This window comes from Saimiri boliviensis, chromosome 14, assembly GCF_048565385.1.
Source record: "Saimiri boliviensis isolate mSaiBol1 chromosome 14, mSaiBol1.pri, whole genome shotgun sequence".
NCBI lineage: Eukaryota > Metazoa > Chordata > Mammalia > Primates > Cebidae > Saimiri > Saimiri boliviensis.
In genome coordinates, this window is record NC_133462.1 from 23,215,703 (window position 1) to 23,241,070 (window position 25,368).

Below are 25,368 nucleotides of genomic sequence, written 5' to 3' on the forward strand. Positions count from 1 at the left end.
ATGTTCTAAAGATGTAATTTATCTCCTTATATCCTGCTCAGTTTTTTTAGTTCATAATTTGTAGTAATAAGTGTCATCAAAAGCGCTGAAAGTGTTGGTTTCTCTTAAATGATTGGAGACTGTTTGCGTGCTGTTACCAACTCGCATATCTATAAGGAGGGCAGTAAAAGTGAGCTGAGATATTTAGTGACATAAAAAGAACCATGTAGATTTGTGAAAATGTAAAACTGTGATCATGGAAGAGGTTCATGGAGTAATGAGAGGAATGCTTCGTCCCTGGGCTAGTGATTCACTTGTAGCTTCTGTAATTTCATGGAAGCTATAAGGATTTGGTTTTTACACATTTTAATTTAGTCCAGAGATGTTCCTATTTTAATTATCCATACACAAGGGCACAGTATCTTTCTACGGTTATTGCTATACGTTACATTTATATATAGCAATAGCAATTTGAAAAAAAAAACCCAACAAAATGCTTTCACCTAGATGACCAAAGGGTTATACTCATTTGTTTTAATGACACTATATGGACCTTTGCATTCTTAAACAGGATTTTCGAATACACGAGATGAGAGCACTCAGGGATGTGTGTGCACACAGATACCTACCAGTGAATAAAAACAGGATATGTCAGCATCACCCCTTTCATGAAGGATTTGTGGGTGCTTTGGTGGCAGCTCCTGAATGGGGTGCCTGGAGCCTCTTGCTTTTCTGCTGAAATCAGAAGGCATTGAATCGGGGAATCTGAGAGCAAAGGGATTCCCACTGAGCTCCAGTGACCACGTTTCAGTACCTAGAAATCCGTTTGGAGGAATGTGACATGTTAACTATCATATTGGAATCAGTCTATATGCATTAGCAAGGAACTATGAGATAACAAATATATAATACAAAAATAAATGCATATACCTAAATACATCTATAGCGATGTCTATTTAATATCTGTTTATAAATATATATGCATGAAACGTATAAAAAGAACAATCTGATGAAAGCAATGTAGACAAAACCTTAAATTTAAATCGCCCAGGTCACACGCACTCTGCTGCTGTGAAAGGGTGATTCCCTAATGACCAGGGGGTAATTCTTCCACCTTCCACAGAGAACCAGTGAGCGGAAATCGGTCGTGTTTAAGTGAATCTCCCGCAAGCCCTTCTGCCCTGGGAAGCTGTGGAATGTCCCTCTGGCTGAGCTAGAGCTGGTTCAGCTTCTCAGGCAGCCCTGCACAGTTGCCTGGGGGACTCTGCCCAGAGGCAGGGCCCTCGGTGTCACAAGCTCAGAGGGTCACGTCTACTAGGAAAGCCCTTTGCTTTCTGACCAGATGACCTGGTCCTACAGCCAGGTCCCACAGCCCAAGGGCAAACATTGTGCAGAAGATCCCTTATCCTCACCCTGCTCGGGACACAGTGACCTTGGCCTGAGCTTGCTAGTCCTGTCTGTTGAATGGTGTGGCGCTCGGCTTGGGAGGAAGGAGAGGAGAGGGATTAAATGGTTTGTGTGAGGGCTTAGGGTCCTTCGAGGAAGGGCTCATGCTACAGTCAGTCACACAATGAATGTCTGGGGGGCCCAATGTACCAACAGATGTATTTCGCTTGGTTCTCAGATTATTCGAAATGAATTTGTTGCCAACATTTAGTAATGGGAGATTTCACATGATTATCTGGATGGATTTCTGGCTTCATTCAAATGTTTGGAGGTGCTGGCAGCACGGGGTTCTTACCGCTGTGCAGAGCAATTGATTTCTTTGGATGGTGCAGCCCCTCCCCAGGCCTCCTCAGACCCCTCCTCCTTGAGCCTTGAACTGGCAGCCTCCCCAGCCTGGGTTATCTGCCTGGCCACTTCGGTGTCAAAGGCGGCCTGTGCTCCTTATTTTCTGGGATAGTTCAGCCACTGCCTTACGCAGCCTTGCCTCCCCTCACCGTGTGGCCTGCTGAGGTTTGTTACAAGTGACGACTGGGCTGCAGAGTGTCAGCTCTGTCACTGGAAGGTGGAATCTTGCACATGACCCTCTGGGGCAGTGTTCTTCAGCATAGATGCAAGCACTCTCCTGAGAACACGACCTCCCAGGTATCTAGAAGGAACACCAGGTACAGAAAAACTGGTCCTCAGAGGTTGATGTGTAAGGGGTTTACTGCACAGCTCTCTCGCTGTCTGAGACAGCTGGGGTGCAGCGGTGAATCTGTGCACCTGCCTCAGCGAGGAGCGTATTCCTGCCGCATTTAAAGATGCTGTTGCCTCTGAAATTGGGACTTGCTGAGGTCTGGGGTCTCACCCTGTTGTGGATCCCAGTAATTTATTTTTTTCTTTTCTTTCTCAGCAGCGGTAGGATATGCATATCTATTGGTGTGTGTCTGTGTGTGTGTATTGTGTTGTTGCTAGGCACAGCAGGATGGAGCCCCAGGCCAAGAAAGCTAAGGTGGGGGTCTCCGTTCACTCTCTTCTTGTCTGACACAAAGGAAGTTGCTGCAAGAATGTGCGTGGCTCCGTGCAAGGCTGTCCCTACTACCGGGATGGAGTTCAAGGGTCCTGTTTACCGACCCTCTCCCCACTCCGCTGTTGGACTAGGAGTTTCTTGAGGACAGAGTCTGTGTCATTTTCATCTTTGTATCTAAATGCCCGGATGGATAGATTCATGGTGAACTGGTTCCGTCTTCTCTAGGCACCTGGGATGGAAGGCTGCTAAATTAGCACGGCTGCTGCAATGCAGCAGGTTTGGGAGGTAGTTTTAGAGCAGGCGTCCCCAAACTTTTTACATAGGCGGCCAGTTCACTGTCCCTCAGACCGTTGGAGGGCCGCCACATACTGTACTCCTCTCACTGACCACCAATGAAAGAGGTGCCCCTTCCTGAAGTGCGGTGGGGGGCCAGATCAATGGCCTCAGGGGGCCACATGTGGCCCACGGCCCGGCCCGTAGTTTGGGGACACCTGTTTTAGCAGCTGGGTTGGAGGAGGGGAACCAAGAGGGCCCGTGGGCATACATCAGAACCTTGGCTCTGCTGCTTCCCAGCCATTTTCTTATCTGGATGAAGGAAGGGCTGGGCGAGATTTTTAAGGATACTCTGCCTGTTGAACCTCTTTCTTTCCCTTTCTTTTTTCTATTCTCTTCCCTCCTCCCTTCTCCTCTCCTCTCTCCCCTCCCTGCCCACCCCCTCTCCTCTCCTCTCTTCCCTCCTTCCCTCCCTTTCTCTTTCTCTCTTTCTTTCTTTGTTTCGCTCTGTCTCCAGGCCAAAGTGCAGCGACATGATCCCGGCTCACTGCAACCTCCACCTCCTGGGTTCAAACGATTCTTCTGTTTCAGCCTCCCAAGTAGCTGGGACTGCAGGCACATGTCACTATGCCCAGCTAACTTTTGTATTTTTGGTAGAGATGGGGTTTCACCATGTTGGCCGGGATAGTCTCAATCTCTTGACCTTGTGATCCACCTGCCTTGGCTTCCCAATGTACTGGGATATAGGTGTGAGCCACTGTGCCCAGCTTCGCCTTCCCTTTCCCTCCTTTCCCTTTCTTTTCCTTCCCTTCTCTTCCCTTCCCTTCCCTTCCCTTCCCTTCCCTTCCCTTTTTTCCCCTCCCCTCCCCTCCCTTCCCCTCCTCTCCCTTCCCCTTCCCTCCCCTCCCCTTCCCTCCCCTCCCCTCCTCTCCCTTCCTCTCCCCTCCCCTTCCCTCCCCTCCCCTCCTCTCCCTTCCCCTCCCCTCTCCTCCCCTCCCCTCCCCTCCCCTTCCTTTCTCTTCCCTTCCCTTCCCTCCCTCTTTTCTGTCTGTCTCCTCCTTCCCACACACTTTATCTCCTCTTATCTTTCTTTCTCCATGGTCTCGCTCTGTCATCCAGACTGGAGTGCAGTGGCACGCGACCATAACTCACTGCAGCCTCAACCTCCTGGGCTCAAGCAATCCTCCTGCCTCAGCCTCCCAGGTAACTGGGACTATAAGGGTGCACCACCATGCCAGGGTATTTTCATTTTTTGTAGAGACACGTTCTCACCATATTGCCCAGGCTGGTCTCAAAGTCTTGGGCTCAAGCAGTCCTCCCACCTTGGCCTGCCGAAGCACCGGGATTACAGCCGTGAGGCACCGTGCCTGCCCTGAACCTCTTCCTTTCTTTTCTCTCTCCTCTACCTGTGTTGTCTGTCCAACACAACAGCCAGATCTGACCCTGGAACATAGTGTTACTCACTGATTGATTGATTGGTTGATTGGAACACCATTTTTTACTCCAATCTGTCACCCAGGCTGTCGCCCAGGCTGGAGTGCAGTGGCACAATCTCAGCTCACTGCAACCTCCACCTCCTGGGTTCAAGCAATTCTCGTGTGTCAGCCTCCTGAGTAGCTGGGACTACAGGGTTCCATCACCACTCCTGGCTAATTTTTGTATTTTTAGTAGAGATGGGGTTTCGCCATGTTGGCCAGGCTGGTCTTGATCTCCTGACCTCAAGTAATCCACCTGATTCAGGCTTCTGAAGTGTTGGGATTACAGGCATGAGCCATTGCGCCCGGCATGGAATACTGTTTTTTTAAGGGCCTCTGAGACCTAACCTTGACCTGAGCTGGAGGTCCTATTACCTACCTGTCTGTGGACAGCAGGTGCCACAGTGCCTTTGTAATCAGTGAGAAGTTGCCATTCCCAGACTATGCACATTCTTCTTTTCCTGCCTTCTACATGAAGCAGCCACATGTGGCCCCCACTGCAGGTGCTGTTGGTGCCAGGACAGTGCTCCTCTGAGAAGGGGCTGAAGTCCCTCTGCAGCTGGACTTCTGGCCAGCAGCTGCTAGGTCATTGCTGAGATGGTGGTTGCTGGATAGATGCATCTGATCCAAGCTGGGTTTGCTTTTACCAGAAATCTGTATTCAAAAGCTCTGGTTTCTGTTCGTTGTGTCTAAAGAGAAATAAAAACTAATTTAGCATTTGGGACCCCAGTGAGGACAGAGCCCATCTCATGACAGGCCCAAAAGGATCCCATTCTGACCACACAAGAAGATGTTGAGTGAGTTTTGAGGGGGTACACAGGATACAGGAACAAAATGCCCCTCTGGCCTAGGAGCTTAGGATGGGAGAAGGGTAGATTCCTTAAATATGCCTACAATGCTGGGCTTCTGAGAACAAGGAACTGGAGAAAGGAAATTACCAGAATGGCTAGGATGAACGAGATGATTCTTAGTGGAAGCTCTTGGAGGAAGGACATCTGTTTTTTCTTTCTCTTTGTTGAGTCTAAGTGCTTGTTCCTATAAAGGTGTCAGAATAGGCCAGGTATGGCAGCTCATGCCTGTAATCCCAGCACTTTGGGAGGCTGAGATGGACGGATCACGAGGTCCAGAGATCGAGACCATCCTGGTCAACGTGGTGAAATCCCGTCTCTACTAAAAATACAAAAATTAGCTGGGCGTGGTGGCGTGCGCCTGTAGTCCCAGCTACATGGGAGGCTGAGGCAGGAGAATTGCTTGAACCCAGGAGACCAAGGCTGAAGTGAGCCGAGATCACATCACTGCACTCCAGCCTGGGCAACAAGAGCGAAACTCTGTCTCAAAAAAAAAAAAAAAAAAAAAAAAAAAAGGTGTCAGAGTAGAAGATGGTGGGTGCATCTCCAAGGGCTACAAACTCAGGTGACTACCCAGGCCAGGCAGGACACATGGGTTTGTGAGCACAGCAAGGCTGGGTGCTCCTTGACCCACTCTCATCTGTGCCTGGCTGAAACCTACTGGAAGAGCAGGAAGTGTAATAACCAGGCGAGGAAACCCAGGCACAGTTAGTGCATCCTTGGAGGCTCACCTATATACACATCTCTGCCCCTGCCCTCCACACTCTACTACCTACTCCCCAAAAGCTTTTGCTGCTGAACTATACCCCAGTCCCCCTATTCTGTAAGAGCTAGGAGTCAACCTTGGGTCGACGTCCCTCTGGGCATCTGTGTTTTCTTGCCGTGTGCTACCAGGAATTGATGTACATTTGTCTCCCTGCATTTCTATCCCAGTGTACACTGACTAGTTGTAGCATCTTTGACTGGGAGATTGAGTCTCCCTGCTCCTCCCTGCCATTGTAGTCAGGGCTGGGCAATACCGGGAGAATCCACGTATCTTTCTTTATGGGTGGGCTGGTGAGGTCTTGCAGGCCTGGGGTTCTCATTGCAAAGGCCATTCAAGACAAACAGGGAACTGGTTTTAAGCAGATTGCCCGGAATTTGAAGCAAATGCTGGATTCAAATAGTCTAAAGGTGGCTGGAGCTTCAGGCTTTCCAAACCCATCTGTAGAGTTACATGATTTACCGAAATACAAGGATGTTCTGCTTTTACTGCTCAGAGCTCCCAATACCCAGATATTTGTTTTACACATTTCCCCCATTAGAAAATGAAACATAGCAATTAGAAGCCAACCCAGATTGTTCTGCATTTAGGGGTTTTCGCATATCTACTTGATAATTTTGTATCTGTAGCAGCTTGGGCATAGCAGCCTTAAAGAGGCTTGTTTGGATTGTTGTAATGTTTTCCAGTTCAAAGTAACTGCTAGAATGGTTTTAAAAAAAATGCATGGCAAAACTCAAATCTATTAGCCTTGCCGTTCACACCTGCAGTTTCCCTCCATCCAGGTGTGGGGTTAACGCAAGCATCTGGGGTATGTTTGCAGGGATATCTTAGGAATAAAGAGAAAAACCCAAGATGCCTAATCAGAAATTACCTTACTGGTAGTAAAAACCAAATTCATGAGAATGTATAAAAATAGATTTCTTTTAAATGCCAGGGAAGAGATTTGGAAGCATTTTGGCAGATTGGGATGCATGGACCGACCTGCGCCAGGTTCTTCTTACGTTAATAAATATTCATTTTGTTTTTTTGGGGGGGAGTCCAAGTACTAAGCAGAGGGTCCTTGCTGTAGAAGTGAGATCTATTTCTACAGTGAGAAATTCGAATTCTTAAATACCAGGTATTCTTTTCTAAAAGTGTAACTCTTTCCTTGCAATTCAAACGGTGCAGGGGGACAGCCTCTCCCGGAGATGGATTCAACCACGGCCTTTTCTCCTCCATGCAGCTAAGCAAAGCCAGGTATGAAAACAGTGCTTCCTTCCCCTTCTCAGACATCTCATTTTTTTTTTCTTGGACACACAGAGAAAGCTTCATTCAATATTGATAGTGTTTTGATACATTAAAATTGAGAGCAAGTCAGGAATCTTATATACAATGTACACAGATGTCATTTTTTCCTGGTTTCGCCATTTTTGACCAAAGTCGTCAATATTTTACAGGGATTTCATTTCCCTTCAAAGCCTGCAGGAAGTCCAGTTCTCACAGAATGCATGTCCAGTTGGTACTGAGACGGTTCCCCCCAACGTGTCTGTGAAGATGACGTTATTAATATTATTTGAAAAATCGACTTACCATGTGTGTTCAATTTAGCAGATTTGGGGCTTGAAAAAAATCTCAAAATAATTTTCCTTCATCTGGCAGAGTAACATTGTTCGTAATAAGTAAAAATAAATGTTTTGCCATTCTAACAAATATTTGAAACCAAACCAGAAGAAATATTCCAAACAATATAGTTCATTTAAATTTTATTGAAAGACAAAAAAAAAAAAAAAAAAAAAGGAAAGAGAGAAAGAGAGAGGGAGAGATGGAGAGAGAGACCTCAATTGCAGCTGTTCCAAAGAGTTCGGGTACAAATGTTCTTTCATTCCTTTGCATGATTTTGATAAAATTAGGTCAAAGAAATGCTCATTTGAAAACAGTGCTTTGTCATATTATCTACAACACATGTCTAGCAAATTTATGAATCCAGCATTCATCTGCGTGAAGTTTCAAATCCTAATGAATGGTTTAGACAGCATTGTCATCAATTTTCAGCAGGTGCAGCTGAGGCAATCAGTCAATTCAATCAAAAGCCTCCGTCAACTTGCGTGGCGCTGTCATTTTTTACATTCTCGGATTGCTGAAATTAACAAAAACGATCCCTCCCTGGATGCCGTTACACCCTTCCCGCCTTTGGGTGGCGCTTTTGAGCAACGCTTTGCCGCTCGCCGTGCTGCAAGAGCTCGCAACATTTTTTTTTTTTTTTAACTTTATACTAACATAATATTTCTTTTGTGATATTATGGAGATAAAATTGCACTGTGTGTTTTAACACACATTACAACAACCTCTTAAGGCAAAAAAGTAAATTCATGCAAATGAGTTATAGAAAGTGAAAAAGATTTCTTGTTCGGTGCGACGCGCGGTGGGACCCGGCGCTGGGAAATACGCCCATCGCCAGGTTCTGAACTTCCTCGTCCCTTCTCCTGTCAGGCTGTGCAATAGATAGCCATGCGGGCTCTCCACTTTGGAACTGTTGCTTTAAGATGTAAGAACCTGGCCACCTGGTTGCCTTTACCTTGCTTTTCCTCTGGGTTTACCTTCCACTGCCTCTCTGGAAACCTTCAGGGTGGGCTTTATTGGTATCGGAAGAGGCACGTTTTATTGCAACCTGGGTGATGAGAATTCTCTTCTTACCTTTGCAAGCTGTTGAGCTCCTTCTCCTCAGAGGGTTAACAGCAGCTTCAAACCCTGTCACTCTCCTTAAGAGAGTTAAACGTCCTAAGAAAGAAAAGCTTTGGCTTTTAAACTCATTGAAAAATAAGCTTGTTTCCCAAACTCTGCAGTCTAAGAAGGATTTCAGCAGTGCCAGTCAGGTGAAGAGAAAACGGCAAGAAACGCTCTGCATATAGCAAAGATGAGCACTCCTGTCTTCTGTCTCCTGAGAACACTAGCAGGTGCCTTCTAAATCTTTAAAATATATGGACGGACAGAAAGCACTTAGCATCAGTTCCTCCATGATGAATAGAGTTAACCTTTGTAGTTCACCAAAAGTCAGTAAGTTTTTCTTTCCCATTTGTTTCAGTCGAATGACTAGTAGAAATGCGGGTAGGACCAGAAAGACTCACATTGTCTTGGCCTTTTTGCTTAATGACAGCAGTGGACTGCTTACAGCAGCTGGCAAAAGAGACGTGCGAATATTAACTTATTTAAATAATCAGGTTACATGTAGCAACAGACGCACTCAAATTTATTAAAGTGGCTTGAAAAATATTTATAGATGCCTTTCCCTTGCAGACGTCATGAACGGTCAATCGCCCCAACGTTTCCGCGGCCGCGTTAAAAAATACACTTGGTTTCTAGAAGAAGGCGAATTCCAAGGAATATAATAAAAATGTACTTTTTAATAACTAGTTATGTCACTTTGCAAATAGCTTTGATGTAGCATTCCTGCCTGCATAAAGTTGAAGCTACATCTGTGTCAGCCATACCTGCGTTTATGATACCTTCCCTGAGAGAGCAATTAGGGGCTGGTGAGGGCTGGAGTTCTAGCTAATATTTGAAACTACATGTGCGTCTGCAAGCTAAAGGGGAAAAAAGGGCTGTGATCATCTGTGAATAGAGAAAAGAATTCTAACAGCTCCTACCTTTTAGACAGTTGATAAAAAATGCGGCTGGGGGTGCCTGGAGAGTCTCAAGGGAGTGGCTTTTCCGCTGAGAAATGAAGACTGCCACATAGCTGCCAGCCAGGCTTGCTGTAGGAAGCTTACAATTCGACTCTCTATGGTGGAGTTTGAAGTTAAATGGTCCTGTCTGCTTCTTCTCTTGTTTGTGTCACTTGTTAAAGATCTCTTGAAATGCACCATTACAGTTTCCTTTTAGTTGATTACAACAGAATTACACTTGTCATCTTGCATTTCGGCTACCCCTAATTTCCTATAAGAGCCCACGGAATAGATCTTTTCTGTTTTTTTTTTTTTAATTGTCCAAATATAAAAACATTTGACTTGCTATTACTCTTAATGTAACTGTAGATCTTGTAATAAAAGGTGAAGTGAAATTGAGCATCCATAAATCAAGCAAATGAATGCACAGAAAAGAACCAATGATACGTATTAGTCAAAAATATGTGTAGCTTTAAAGGAGGTGCTTGGCATGGTGTGTGTGTTTTAATGTTATGCCTTTCATTAGGCTGGACTCTGTTTTGCAGGGAAGACAAATATTTCCGCATTAGAATTTTTCTTTCTCTTTTCCAATCCAAAAGAGAATTTCTTTTGTTTTTGTTAGTTTCTTTCTAAAAGGGAAATAAATTAACTTCGCTTTTCCCCCCATGAATATATGTGGTGAAATGCTTGCTGAGTGTTTTGACTAAGCATGCAAAATGTTTTATTAATCAGAGGAATAGAGAAGAAATGAAGGCAGTACGTCTTTAAAAGTGCCTGGGTGTCCAGGTACACAGGGAGATCCGTAAAACCGTTGACCAAGCACAATGTATGTAGACAAATGTCTTCTCATTGTGTGATGCGTGAAGGCCATGATAGATGGCTTCTTACAACAAAGCGTGGCCACAGAGACAAAATTAGTGTTGTTTTAATTACCAGTGTCTGTAATGTTATCTATCCATAACTGCCTGAAATAGACCATCACAGAGGGTCAGAAGGCGACCCGACCTCATACTTCCGCACACAGCTCTCTTATCGGTTCCGGAGTCGTTACAGCAGTGTGCTTTAAAAAAAAAAAAAGAAAAAAAAAAAAAAAAGAAAAGAAAAGAAAAGGAAAGAAAAAGTTTAGTGCTTCACTTGAAACATTTATTTATAACAAAAAAATTGTTTCTTGTTTAAGGGAAGTGCCTTTATCTTTTTCTTTCAAAGCAGATCTTATTAAATGCTATTTGAAGGTCAGAGTCATGGGCAGAAAATGGGACCTGCCTTGACATTCTTAAACAAAAGTTTACACTCTCGGAGCGGTGTTTTTTGTCAGTCACAAATAGCATGATGACACTAATAGGAAAGAAGGTTCTTTATTTTTGAAACCTCCTTGAGCTGAGATGGGCTGCTCTTCAGACATTAGTAAGTGTGTATATTGTGAAGATGAAGTATCCCTTACTTTCTGAGCTTGCGGGAGATGAAAGATAGGCCAGTTTTTGAAAATGACCTGCGTGGCACATGCTATAAATGAGCACGGAAAGCAATCGAGCTAATAGATTACAGTAATTATCCAATCTTTGGCTAGTTTGTATTGGCAAACTATAAATACAGTACACATTAGAACAAGGTGCTTACAGAATGTACATGAAAGGTCATTGTAATTTGCAAGTCGCTAGTCATTAGAATATGCTAAAAACCGTTGCTTCAGGGCTCAGATTTTAATGATGAATACATTGATTATTAAGTAGCAGAGGAAAAATGTACAAGAGCGGCTGTGGTGTAATGATAGGTCGCTTTATTTTGGGAAGGAAATCAACTCAGCTTCAGAATGCAGGCATTGAGGAATATAATTGCAGTGAGGAAAATTCCTCAGAGGAGCTTGGCACATATTAAAAGCAAAAACTTGAGACATGTTTGTGATAAGATTACTAATAAATCTCTGGTAAGTCTTAGACTCCTGACAATAATACAGCAACAGAGTACTTCATCTTCTCCAAGCTTTAGAATTTAAGATCAGTCACAAACAATCTAAATTACGACTGATACTAGGCAGATGCAGTACTGGACGATGTTGCTTGTCATAAATCTCTCGTTCCTTATATGCAAATTAAGCTCCATTTTAAAAGATAATTTTTCACATGGTGATCGCCTTTATTTGCGCAACGCTGGTGATTTTTAATGGCGAGAGAGAAAAAGCCAGGCTCTACATCCGGGAATGATTTCATGCAAGATGGGAGGCAGGAGCCTGTCATCTTGTTGCTTTAGGTGGGGCACCTTGACCGGTTTTAGAGAGAAGTTAGGGACCAAGTTGGGGTTAGACACAACCACTCTGTGCCTAGAACCTGTCTTGGCTGCTGGCTGTAAGGAAGTCCCTGGGTTGCATGTATGTTTCAAGGCTTTCTGACTTTTAGATTTCAGAGTGGTGTGCCTGTTTCTGCTTGTTCTGGGATGGAAGCATTTTCTCTGACAGTCACCTGCCTCCTGCTCTCCTCCTGCCCCACTCAGTCTTTGCGGGGAAGCTTGCCCTCTGCCTCTTGGACCTCAGTTCTCCTACCTGGCTATGGGGCTGAAACCCACTCCTCACACAGCTGTCTTAGGTATCTTTTCCAAAAAGAACTCAACGTAGAAATGGCCTGTAGTCCCAAGTCCTGTGCCAACCATTATCACTTTTTAATTTCTCTTTCTTTGTATGTGTGTTTTAAGAGCAAAGTGGCAGCTTACCTCTGGGTTCTGATAGATAGAGACAGAATGGCTTGTTTCTCCTCATCACAGTCTGCACTCATGAAATGTTTGTCTCTGAAGCCCTGCATTTTTACTGCAGGGCTGTTGATTGGAAACTTGGAAAGAATAAAAAAAAAAAAAATGTAAAGAGTGGGAAGCATCTGCCTTTTCTGAAATCCGTCATTCCTCTATATCATCCCTGGACCTCGAGGTTTATAGGAGATGCTTGGCCTCTTTGTGGAAGCCACAGGGCAGTGAGGCCAGGTGTGGTGAAGGCCTCGCCAGGGCCCCAGAGACAGGGATGCTGGCTGGCATTTATCTGGCAAAAGAGTAAAGCAAGGGGGTTTTCACACCATACTGGGTACACCAGGGTAGCTTGGCAGCAGGGTGCTTGGAATAGTTTTATTCTATATACACCTCCAAAGAAATATCAGGACCAAAGGGCAGGTGGCCAAGTGCTTTCTAATGGGTAGCAGCATCACCCTGGAAATCTCCCTGGGTCCAACCAGAGGTTGGGCAAATTCTTTTTTTCCCCTGGTGCTATCAAGATGGAAGTCCTCCTATTTTTCCATTGTTTTCTTGGGAATACATTGGCAGGTCCCAGGGAAGTGTTGGGAAGTCTGTGTTTGTCCTTCTCTTTGTCTTTATGTCATTCTAACCCCACACCCTGCACACGCACGCTCGCGCTCTCTCTCTCTCTCTCTCTCTCTCTCTCTCTCTCTCTCCCCCTCTCCCCCTCGCTCCCTGTCTCGCTGCGCCCTCTCCAAATTAATGAACTTAAAACAAAAACCAAGCGCTTGTTGATCAGTGCTGACAAACCCGTTCCAGGAGGAAGGGACTAGTGGCTCCTCGGGGGCAGATGCGCAGGAACCAGGTGGAGCAGCACGTCCCTCTGGGTCCCCTGTAGCTAGTCATTTTATCAGCCTGTGCATTAAGGGGCAACACCACGCAAGGGTAAGAGTATAAACATGCTTTACAATTCTCAGCTCCCTAGCGTAAGAATACTTCCTGCGTGGATGTAAATTTACAACACGTGCTTATCAAATGTGAAAATGCTTGCAAATCAGAAACAAACTTAAGGGTGAGCATATTTCAGTGATGGCTTTTGCAAGGGCTGTGCTTGATGTTGGGCTATAATCTTGTTCCTCTTTAGTTTCTACATGAAGTGTCTTTCCACGGTTTGCCACACGGAGAATTACGATGGCTGAGCCTCAGACACTGGTGTGAAAATGCAGATTTGTTTAATGAAATCCGTATTTACCATTGGGTTGCAAACACAGCTAATATGCCCTACATTCAAAAAAGAGATCTGCACTCTCAGAACTAATATTTTCATTAATTGTGTATTTCTACCAGAAGGCAGACATCATCTAACCATCTTTGCAGCGTAACCGCACCTGTGATAGAAACGTTTTTCAACCGTCCCGTTCTCGATGAGTAAAATGTGTTGTATTTGTAACATAAGGCAATGGCTTCCTTTCCTGGATTTGCCTGTCCTAAGTGGTGAATTCTCCAGTATAATCGGGCTGTGTGTGTTCTTTTCTGAATTGCAATTTTTGTTTTGCAGTTTTAAAACAGTCCCCACCTCTTTGCCCCCCCCCAAATCTTTAAGATTTGCTTGTAAGATGTACTTGTTGTGCAGGAAGTAATTAGCCTGTTACAGAGATATTAATTAACATGTTGAAAATGTTTTCTTTATTAATGAGAAATTCACACATTCTATTGAAATTAATTTGTATAGTTTAAAATTAATTTATCGCGGCCTTTGATGACCTCAGATCTACGAAGACAAAACTGGAGTATTGTACTAACTGTGAAACCATTCATTAAACATTTTATGCAAATAGTGTTTGTTTATAAACAAATTAACTGCAAGGATTTTCAAAACAGGTGCTGTGTTGTGAATGCGTACTAAATGATGTGGTACTGAAAGAATTAATTAGACCTTCAAATGTAATTAGTTGCAATAATTTGCGTGATTAGCGGCTTGGTTAAGAAGTAAGACACACACATTGTAATGCATGGGAGAGTCACTGCAGTAGCTTTGTTTTTCATATGGTGAGGATGAGTCTTCTCCATGTTTCGAAAATTTTTCAAAAAATTGCTGACATAGCTGCAGTTAATTGCCAAGTGTCCTGTGGGGGGTAATGTTGTTGGTGCCGTCTTTTTTCCCTCTTTCTCCGTTGGCTTCTTGCAATGCGGAGCCACTGGATGCAATGCTGTTTATTTGCACCTTTATGAATTTTTAAAAGAGAAAGTTGTTAACCCCAGATCTTTTCCTCCCCAGAGGATATGACAATACTTAACACTTTGAGGGTTAAAAGACAGTACGCAATTATTATAAGCCAAATGAAACATGTCCTGTATTTCAAGAGCGGCTGTGATCGCTCAGGGAATAGCGGCAGTCATTTTTTTCTTGACATTGCTGTGGAAGTGTCTCTTCTGTTCTTTCGGAAGATGGGCCGCCGCTCTGCACAGTTTAGTCTGATGGGCCACAGAAACTGGCACTTGTCACTGCTGATGGCTTGTTGACATGAGGCCTGTGTTCTGGAGGCAAGGCCATTGAGATCCCTGGGACCACAGCATTCAGCTGGATTTATTCTCTAGGGCCATGTTACTGTGAGATGGTATTCAATGTTTTAGGGACCCTCGGACCTGTAAGCTCTATGCTGAGACCTTACATAGTACAGTCCTGCTTTGAAGGATCCTGGTGAAAACTAGACCAGAGTGATTTCATTTCTTCATTTGTTCAGATGCATCTAAGCACACATGAGAAGCAAAAGACTATAAGGAACTTCTCTTATTTGCCGATGTTGTAATTTCTCTTTCTCCGGTTGATGAAATGCTAGGGTAAAAGGGATAGCCAATTGGACTAGAGGGCAATTATTAGGACTGGTGCTGCTCGAATTACTGGATTAGCGTGCGAGTGCTGCTCCAGTAAAGGCCCTCTGCAATACCACCGTACATCCGCTCAGGATGAGTAAAGGCAGACCGATGAGCCAGCTCTTGGAAGTGCCCGACTTCACTGCATCCTGTTAACTTTCCAAGGAGCACTAAGTTCTCCCCCTGTCGTGAGAGACACGAGGTGAACTTCGCCTTGGGAGATGGAGGCTGTATGGCCCTCGGGAGCTGACCTGCAGTGTGTTGAACCTCAGGAAATACCAGCCCAGCAAAAGAACTTGGCACAATTCATTATTCCAGGCATTGGATTTCTGAGAAAGAGCTACTACACATTCCATGTCCTCTTGATTTGGGGACTATCCGAGTGGAAAGGGGACAGCCTGAGCTTCTGGCCTACTGTGTGCACAAGCATAACAGTGGCATTTATTTAAGGTGCAAACGGAATATTTAATCTGTTCTAACCAGGAGGCACCAAGGCCCTGTCGGAGGCTCCAGGGGGATGCAGTAGTGACTCGTACAGATGATGTCCTTTGCTCACGGAGCTTCATTGAATGCAAAGGTGAACAAGCAGATGCCAAATCTCAGACAATTTCAGCTATGGAGAAATATGAACTTGGCTGATTTGTCCTTATTCAAGTGCACAATTCCTTTTGGAGTGCCTCTGAACAACTATTACTCTTCAGCCCTCACTGGGCCATGGTGACATTTTATACTGGAGGAGACAGGATAGAGGGAGTGGTAGTTAGTTAAAAGGTGAGCCAGGATTCTAACATAAGCCTATTGTGTGCCTGTGTGTGTGTGTGTGTGTGTGTGTGTGTGTGTGTGTGATGTATCCTGCTGTTCCCAAAACCTATTAAATGACAGAAAGGCTTGAAATGCCTGGTTTCACTGGTTTCACATTTTATGAAGGCTCCTTTGCCCAGGGAGAGTTGAATTAGCTCATCTCTTTCCTACCACACTGAATGACCTTGGGCGGGGCTGGGGTGAAATCTGATTTCCCTTCCAGCTATAGACATCAAGGATTCTACTGTTGGCCTTGGAGAGGTTGAGGGTCTAGAGACAAAAACTTGTGAGTTGTTTCCTTAAGACCACAGCTTTCCCCTCTTTGAATTTCTTGGCGGTGTTTGATTCGATTCATCCTCATTTTCAGCTGGTGTTTGCAAAGCAGTCTCTAAAATAGGGCTTTTTTGGATGATGTTTGAACTTGAACAAAATTAACATTCGCGTGTCATCAGTAGCTGCACTGTATCATTCTGGGCAGTGAAGGATGAAAAGTCAAGAATGTGGGCCGCTTGATTAAAATGAACAATCCAGGAAGGTTCGGAAAGATGGATACGTAGAGCTGGCCTGCTAATTTATGTGGACTCGATTCCAATTGCAAAGGAACGTTTTTTTTTTCCTCTCTGAAACTTTTAAGAAATTAGCTTTTAAAGCTGAACTGGTGCACCACTCAACTTAAAATAGAAGAGAATTTGATTTTATGTGGTGCCTTTCACATTCCTGCACTCTATATAATATCACACATCAGAGCTCCTGGCTGCAGGGTGGCTGGGAGGCAGGGCTGGGTTGAATGATTCCTAAGAAGGGGGATGAACAACCATCCCCTTTGCAAAACACTTGGAAAGAGCTTCCGGTGGGGTTTTAAACCCTCTCTCTTCAAGGCCTTTGCACATTTTCTCCCTCCTTGGACTGTGAACATGAAGCAAATATTTACTGGGGTCTCAGGAGCTCTGCACACAAATTGTCCTCTGTGTGCAAATACCATCCTAAATATTTACTGGGACCTTAGCACCTCTGCCCACAAATTGTCCTCTGCATGCAAATACCATCCCGTCCTAGAAGATTCAACTAGAATGTTGTCTCCTGCTCCCCAAGGTAACATTCATAGTTTTTTCCTCTGCAGTAACCTCTACGGTAGTATTATCAATTCTTGGGCTATGTTGTATGTGTCCTTGGGAAAAGAACTGCCCTAGACGGAGCTTCACCTGCACATTGGAGCCACACATAGGAGTGCCTGAAGGTAGGGGGAGAGAGTTCAAACTAAATGCCCAGCGTGCAGGCTCTTGATAAAAGTCAACATACCCTCTTGCTTCCTCTGCCCTTGCATGGGGAGGAGTGCTGATGAGCAGACAGCAGGCCAACGAAACCTATCTCCTCCCCACAGGCTAGAAGAGGACTAGCAACAAGTCGCGGAGGGTCCCGTATGTCAGGTCTTCTTGAATCCCCAACTAATTGCAATCCGTTGGAACTGATTTGAGAACAGACCCGCTGTTCAAATGCTACCGTGCAAGTCCCAAAGAGAGACCTAGCTTTTTTCCTTCCTGGTGTATGTATGACATACAGAATGCTATTCAAATATGTGTTCCGGTGATTTCTGCTTAAGCATGTGTTGGGTAAAAAAGTTAAAAATGGGGAGATTCCCTTAGACTGAGGGAGCTGGAGCTGGAGCTAAGTTGCCAAACAGGAGGAAGTGACTATCCAGAGGAATCTAGGGGATCTCTTAGGGTCTCACTGCCCAGGACACAGAAATGGTGGCTCTGTGGTAGGAGGGCTTAGGCAATGTTAAAAAATGAGGAAATAATCTGAACAACCACAATGATTAATACTAACACTCGTCTTCAAAGAGCCATGAGATCTTTAGTATCTACAAAATATATGAGGCTTCAGTTGAAGTTTTTATCAGAGAGATGCAGCTGGGGTTTTATTTCATCTTCACTCAGCTGAAGGCAACCTTGAGGGCTGGATGGAAGGGGATTGAGGTGGGCGGAGAGAGGTCTGAGGATAGAGAAGCAATATCCCAACATAGGCACCTTAGGAAGCTTGGCATTCTGTGTTGGTGTACAAAAAAGTGCAACAGGGGGCTTGTTTGGTATCAGATACTGCTGGCTTGAATAATAGCAGTCCTGGGTGTCACTTACTCGACTAGGTGACTTCTCCCAGCCTCAGTTTCCTCCTTTTTCCTTTTTTGAGATACAGTCTCCCTCTGTCACACAGGCTGGAATGCAGTGGCATGATCTTGGCTCACTGCAACTTCCACCTCCCGGGTTCAAGCCATTCTCCTGCCTCAGCCTCCCAGGCAGCTGGGATTACAGGCACATGCCACCAAGCCCGACTAATTTGTGCATTTTTATTAGAGATGGGGTTTCACCATGTAGGTCAGGCTGGTCTCGAACTCCTGACCTCAGGTAATCTGTCTACTTTGGCCTCCAAAAGTGTTGGGATGACAGTCATCAGCCACTGCACCTGGCCAATTTCCTCTTTTGAATACTGGTAATGTATGAGCCCTACTATGCAGGGTTTTTCTAAGGACTAGAGCGAACCCAAGGCAGGATCCTATGCGTAAGCAGAAATCACCTGAACACATAGTTGAACAGCATTCTGTCCTGATAGCATTCTGCCCTAGATAGTACTTGCAGAGAACACTCAACAAGTGCATGTGAATATGTGCAGTAATGCTATTTCCTCTGATTTTCAAGTGCAGATTTCAATTTGGGGCCTGTCCCTTCCCCACTTCCTCTCTCCACTCCGTTTTGAAGAGCTAGTTGCTTTTCAAGGGAACTGTTGATGGACTGTGTTATGTTGTAGGTTCTAGCCTGAACATCTCCAAGGATCAATTTTGGAAGCACACACATACACAAAGAAGTTAGGGGTGTGAGAGTACTAACATTAGGGAGAGGCTCAAAGAAGAGGTGACATCATCTGATTTGAGTAGGAATCCATTGATCTTGGCTCCAGGAGGGACTCATCGTCAGCATTCCTTGGTTTGGTCAGTTTCCCTGGAAGGTAAGGGGTGAACCCATCCAGGCCAGTGGCATTGCCAAGCAGAGTGTTTTTACTTGGAAATTCCTTTCCACCTCTGAGGCACAGCAATGACTCATCTGACTCTCGCTTTTCATCTCATTTCCTCCGGGGCAATTCTCTCTGGAGCCAGTGCTCAGATGTGTGTGTGTGTGTGTGTGTGTGTGTGTGTGTGTGTGTGTGTGTGTGTGTTTTCCATTGGCAAGATGGAAGAGATGTTGCAGAAAAAGTTTCTCTGCTTCCCAAGCATCAGCAAATTCAAGTGAGCGTCCAAAGGTAATTGTATTAGGCAACATGCTAGTCTTACTCTAATGGTCTTACAAGCTCCAATGATAAAGTGTGTATGTTCCAATGATTATAGGAATTTTATTTTCATCTGGTTTTTATATTGCTATAAATATTTTGCATTTACCAAATAAAGTGGTTGCTATGTAGAGATCATAACTTCTGGGACCTAAATTTCCTTCAGATGATAGGCAAATTATAGAGTACAATATGTGATCAAACAGCAGTATAGAAAACTTAAATAGAGTGAGCCCTGAGGACGAAGGCTGCTTAAAACTATGGGGGATGGAATAAATGGGAGTTTTAGCAAAGCTATCGCTGATTCCAGCAGATAAATTATGCTCTGCCTTTTTGTATCTCTTTGGGACTGTACTACATAAATTATGACCAAATATAATTTAGGCTATCAGCCTATATTTCTGAACATCCATCTTGTACATTTTAAGTACAAAATTACCATTTTGCAGAAGTATAAAATTGAGACAAATTTTTTTCCATCTGTGCATTTAACTTCTGCATACTTTATAGCAGCTAACGGGTTCGAGAGGACCTCATTACCATCCGGAGGGGACGTTAGCCCCGCGACTATATAACTGTATTAAGATCTACATAAACGGGAATAAAGTTCGAGGGACAGCGGAATGTGGAATTATATATTCTTTCTTAAATGGAGATGTAACTTTTATATAAAATTGCTCGTCGCTGCTTTTCGGAATAAGAGTCACTGTTTATACGTTGCAACTTGCTGATGGAGGAGGCTGTGTTTAGGAAAACTCCTTTCAAAACAGGAAAAAGGCAGGCTCTTGGTGACAAAGGGGACCTTCCAGAGATCCCTTGGCCATGGGAGCTAAAGTCTGGTCTTGAACTCTGGTGTGGCTCGCAGAGATGACAGTGGCTTCTAGGAGCCTCATTCTACTGCCCCCCAAGCACGGCCTCCTCAGATTTCTGAGTGATGTGAGTGGGAAAGTCAGACAGTCTCTGTGTCCACCTGTCAGGGATGAGGCTCCCTCACTGGCTTCTCGGGAGGCCTGGGTCTGGGTGGGGGACTGCACTGGACTATGGAGTAATGAGAACAGTCAGGGATTTTTTCGGGGAAGAACCAGGTCCACTTCCCCTGACAATTGCAGGTCAAATCTCTGGCCAGGGACCAGGGCAGCCCTGGTTTCTTCCATGCAGACCTGGATTTATTCACAATTTAGGGTAGCATTGCTCTGACAGCTGTGGTTGCATCTTAGGACAAGTTTCCTTGTCCTCAGGGGAAACCCAAGACAGTGTCAAGCCTTAGAGCTCACTGCAGGCTTGATGCTGTCTTGGATTCCCCAAATTCAGGGAAAATGCATCTAGCAGGGGAAGCTCGGCTCTTTGCATCACTGAGGAAGTGGCTGGTAAAGGAGGTGACAAGAGGCAGAACCCATTGAGACCTGGGAACCAGGATCTATCAAGCCTGGGTGTCCCAGCCTGGGGCAGGGGATGTCACTCAATCATCCTCTCATTAGCTAGTCAGCTAATGCTTCTTGAGGACCTGCTATGGGGCAGGCAGGTTCCACTTCAGTGACGAAGATACTTTGGGGCTTGCCGAGTTGTTTGAGCTGGAATGGAGCCTCTTGCAGTTCACAGCACGGCTCAGTGGCAGGTGCAGGGGGCAGGGTGATGTTGAGACTTTGGACCCTTCGTGCCAAGTGGACAGCACCCTATAATCTTCACCTCATGTCCTGGCATTCCTTTACAGACAATCGTTAGTGTTTTTTGAAAGATCTTAGAGAATTTCTCCCCTTAATCTTCCTTTGCTTCTGTATATGATTTCTTTTCCCCTCTCCCTTAAACGAGTTTTTCATTTTTCTTTTTCCCATGTCTTTTCTCTGCTCCTGGGCATGTGTCTTTTCTCTTTCATTTCATCTGTGTTTTGGCCTCTGTTCTTTGGCCTTCCGCCCGTGACTGAATTGCAGAACGAACATATATTTCAGCCAAATGAGGTGGCTCGTTGGTCTGCTTGAGGTGAGGTGTTGCAAGCTTAGTCCCTTGAGGGGCTGTAGTCCAAGTGGAGAGAGGCTGACCAGGTGCACAGGGAATGGACGGTCAGGGCTCCCATCCAGCTGGAGGTCTGGGCATCCGTCCTTGCTGTGGAACATTCAGAGATGGGAACAATGACACCAGACACGGATAGGAGTCATCTCACAGGTCAAATAACACGCAGATCCCTGGTTCCTCCCCATTTTAGGGAAAATCAAATAAGACTACAGAGAAAGAAGAGCTTATGAAGAGACGGGTGCCTGTCTCTGCTCTATGTGAGTGGCATTGGAAGGACAGAAGTCCCAGCTCTGTTTGGTAGTTGAGCACACTGCTGTAAGAAGGCATCAATAGAAACTTCTTTCATGGGTAGGATCTGGTCATGTTTACAATGGAAGATTTCTTTCTTTCTTTCTTTTTTTTTTAGACAGGGGTTTGCTCTGTCACCCAGGCTGGAGTGTAGTGGTTGCAGTGGTGCGATTTCAGCTCACTGCAACTTCTGCCTCCCGAGTTCGAGCAATTCTTGTGTCTCCACCTCCTGACTAGCTGGGATAATAGGCATGTGCCACCGTGTCCGGCAAATTATTGGATTTTTAGTACAGATGGGGTTTTGCCATCTTGGCCAGGCTGATCTTAAACTCCTGGCCTCAAGTGATCCACTCACCTCAGCCTCCAAAGGTGCTTGGATTACAGACATGAGCCACTGCACCTGGATACAGATTTTTAATTTTTCAGAGGGGAACAATTCACAGGGGTGCCTGAGGGGCTGTATCCAGGGTTGGCTCTCCTGAAGGGGCTTGGAGCTCGCTATAGGCTTGACACTGTCTCAGGTTCCCCAAATTCGGGGAAAATGCATCCAGCAGGGAAACCTCGGCTCTTTCCATCATTGAGGAAGTGGCTGGCAAAGGAGGCACTGAAAGGCAGAACCCATTGAAACCTGGAAACCAGTATCTACCAAGCCTGGGTGTCCCAGCCTTGGGCAGGGGGTGTTCACTCAATCATCCCCTCATTAGCTAGTCAGCTATGTTTACTGAGGATGTACTTTGAGCTCCGCGGGTTCTACTTCAGTGATGAAGATACACCTCTATCTTGCAGACCACCAGATAATAAGCAAGTGATGTAACACATAAATTTAAAAAATTCCGGTTTGTGATAACTGCTGTTGAGACTTTCTTCAAAAGAAAATCAGATGTATCATTTAGAAAGTGCCTCTAGTTGGTGGCTACACTGGGGTGAGTGGTGGGAAGTCCACTCTGAGGTGGTGACTCCTGGGCTGAAGCCTGTTGGATGAGAAGGAGCCGGCCGTGGATGGTGGAGCAGTAGAGGGGACCACATGGGGATGGCTGGCTAAGACATCACCTCTGTTGGCTCCATCATCCTGTGTTCCTGGGCTCACTCATGATAGCTCTGAGGGTAACCACAGGAGAGCCTGGAATCAACCCGGCGAGGAGGCAGGGTGGGATTGTGGTAGATGTTCAGTAGATAAGCATCCTGAGGGTCAGAGGAGTTGGTCACTGTCCCAAGGTCACGCAGTGAGTGAGTGACAGAGGGGGCATCTGAATGGCGGCTTCCTGGTTAGACTTCCTCCCACTGTTCTTTCTGTGTTTTCAGGTTCAGATGGAGATGCAAACCATGGAGGCTGCCATGAGAGGCATGGGCTGTGTGTCATTTCCTGTTCATTACCTTATAAACCATGGGCAGCTGTTCTGAGAGTTGTAGCAACATCAGACCCTCTTGAGGAGGGTGCTTCCTCCCAGGGGCTGCCTACCGACTCTCCCCCAGGCTGTGACATTGTGCATCGTAAAGGCTGCCTAATTTCAGGTGGGGTGAATGTGGATGGGGACCCTGCCCTGTGCACTGGGGTGCAACCACCCTGTGGCTCAAGCATGCCCATAAGTCACCTGCACATAGTGAGCCCAGAAGAGCTGGGAGCTGGCTCTGTCCATTCATTAACACTCAACTTCTCTCTTAATCCAGAGCTTGGGTGCAGAACAGGCACAGGCAGAGATCAGCTTTGAGCAAGACAGATAGACACCACCACACAGCATCAATGACTCTGTTTTTTTCCCCCCAAAACCCAAGGTCGGATCTTTGGCAGAGCCTGGGTTATTAGAGCTGAGACCAGCTCTCACCACCTGCAGGTGCTGGGGAAACTACTCATTCATTTGCCAAGAGAAATACAACCGCCCTGACCTGGAAATGCACCCATTGGTGTTATCAGCACTCTTTCTTCTTGTGATGGATCACACCAGGAAGCCGGGCTGTAATCCGAAACCACCCTATCAAATCCCCTTGGGAAACAAGACAGTAGGTCCTTGTCATGAACATATTCTTTTGCTGAAGGAGATGTCCAGCCAGTTTGGAGTGAAACCTGAGATGTGTGTGAACAGCTTGAGTTGGCACCTGGGATGGCAGGGGGAAATGGGAAGCCTGGGACCACCACCATCCAGGGACAGGTCAAGAAGGAGAAAGCTATGGGTGGAACTGAGCTGGAGTGGTCACAGAAGGAAGAAAACCCGAGGCCAAGGGGGTAGACAGTTTTAAGATGGCAGGAGTGGTCAGTGGTGATGAACACAGCAGAGATGTCCAACTACACAAGGACTGTGGAGTGGGTGCTCATGAGATCTGCCTATGGGAAGGTCACTGATGACTGGACTGAGTCAGGGGGAGGAGGTCATCATGTTAAGGGTACTTGGTTTGTTGGTTTAGGGTAGGAGTGCTTTAGCCAGCGGTGATGGAGAGAATAGGGTGGCGTAGACAGAGGACCATGGACGACAGGGAAGAGCACAGAGGGAAGGTTGGTCTTCAGTGGTGGGTGAGACTGGCAGGAAGGTGTCACCATGAATGTTGCTAAGTTTGAAGGTGGAAGGATGAAGTCACAAGAGCCATTGGGAGGAATGAAAGAGGAAGCTGAAAACAGGCAGAAAGCCCTAATGGAGGGACCCAGAGCTCAGTGGAGATGGAGGCCCACGTGTAGTGCTACACAGTGGTGAGATTATTACCATTAGTGCCCACCTATGTGGGTGCAGGGCGAGAGGAGGAGGGTTGAGCAGGGTGCAATCTCTGCAGGTGTAAGGACAAAGAAGAGATATAAGGGCACTGAGTGCCCAGCTGAGAGCAACGCAGTCAGATGAACCAGTGTGGGTTCCGGGCTGCGTGGCAGGGAAGGAGGACTGATGCAAGGAGTAGGGGGCTGGCATCACTTTCCTGCAGGTCTCTGGGAAGAAAACCAGGTATCTGAAGCCTGGGAGGAAAGGCGGCTATGGTCAAGGGGTGGACATGGGGATGTCGGAGTTCACTACTCCCTCCGCCCTGTGGTGACAACACTATTCTGGGACAATGCTCAATGAAGGTGGCTGAAGTGGAAGAGCTCACAGGTTGGAATCCTGGCTTTCTTGCTTGAGACTGAGAAAGATACTCCACCTCTCTGGACTTCCCCTGCAAATGACAGTAACGATGGTGCTTCCACGATAGAGTTGTGTTACTGTGTGGCAAAACCGAAGCAAGTCGGAGCCTGGATGAAATGACCCACGTGGTACCTTAGGACGGGGCAATGCTTAATAAATGATTGGCACTATCATCATCATCATCATCATCATGATGCATGGAACCAGGGTTCTAGAAGGCTCTGTGGCAGGGAGTGGGAGGGTGACTGACAGGGGAAGAACTAGGAAAGAGGACACAGTAAGAGATGGAAATAGGAGCAGGTTTAAGGGCCAGGTGTGAGGAGGAAGCATTGCAGGTCCCCCTGACTGCATGTGTTACAGAGATGGGAGCTTCTTTGGCCCTGGGTTTCTGATCTTGGCCCAGCCGAGGGTCTGTGGTAGAGCCTGGCCAGCTGTGAGGAAGACAGTGAGTGCCCCTGCAGGTGGGACCTGCTCTTGCGTGTCTGGGGCATGGATGGACCACATGCCTAAATATGCTGCAAGGCAGGGCTGTGGGAGTTTATGATGTGTAAACCCAAGTGTTTCTTTCTTCGTTGCCCCATGCCTCAGTTTCCCCACATGTGCCATAAAAAATTGGAGAAGGTCACGTTTTAGTTCCTTTCTGTACTGCCAGCCTCTGATTCCAAGTCTTCCTTTGCTGATGTTTTTCTGAAAGGCCACCCCACCCAGGCCCCCCTACGTGGTGGGAAACTCAAGTGGATGAAGTCACATGGTTCTATGGGCATCAGGTAGTTCCCTTAACAAAAGCATGGTGCTTCATAGATGGCCGTGAGCAAACCACCTGTACAGCTCAG

At 45.9% G+C, this 25,368-nt stretch overlaps 1 long non-coding RNA gene across 1 annotated transcript; it reads right to left on the reverse strand.

Moving 5' to 3' along the window:
* Positions 1-482: 482 nt before the first annotated feature.
* Positions 483-24,698, reverse strand: LOC101030041 (uncharacterized). The gene is made up of 5 exons (XR_012513705.1): positions 24,552-24,698; positions 12,957-13,061; positions 12,303-12,456; positions 4,648-4,871; positions 483-604 (listed from the first exon to the last, which is right to left on the reverse strand). It is a non-coding gene; the product is annotated as an uncharacterized LOC101030041 (long non-coding RNA).
* Between the last annotated feature and the right edge of the window lie 670 nt (positions 24,699-25,368).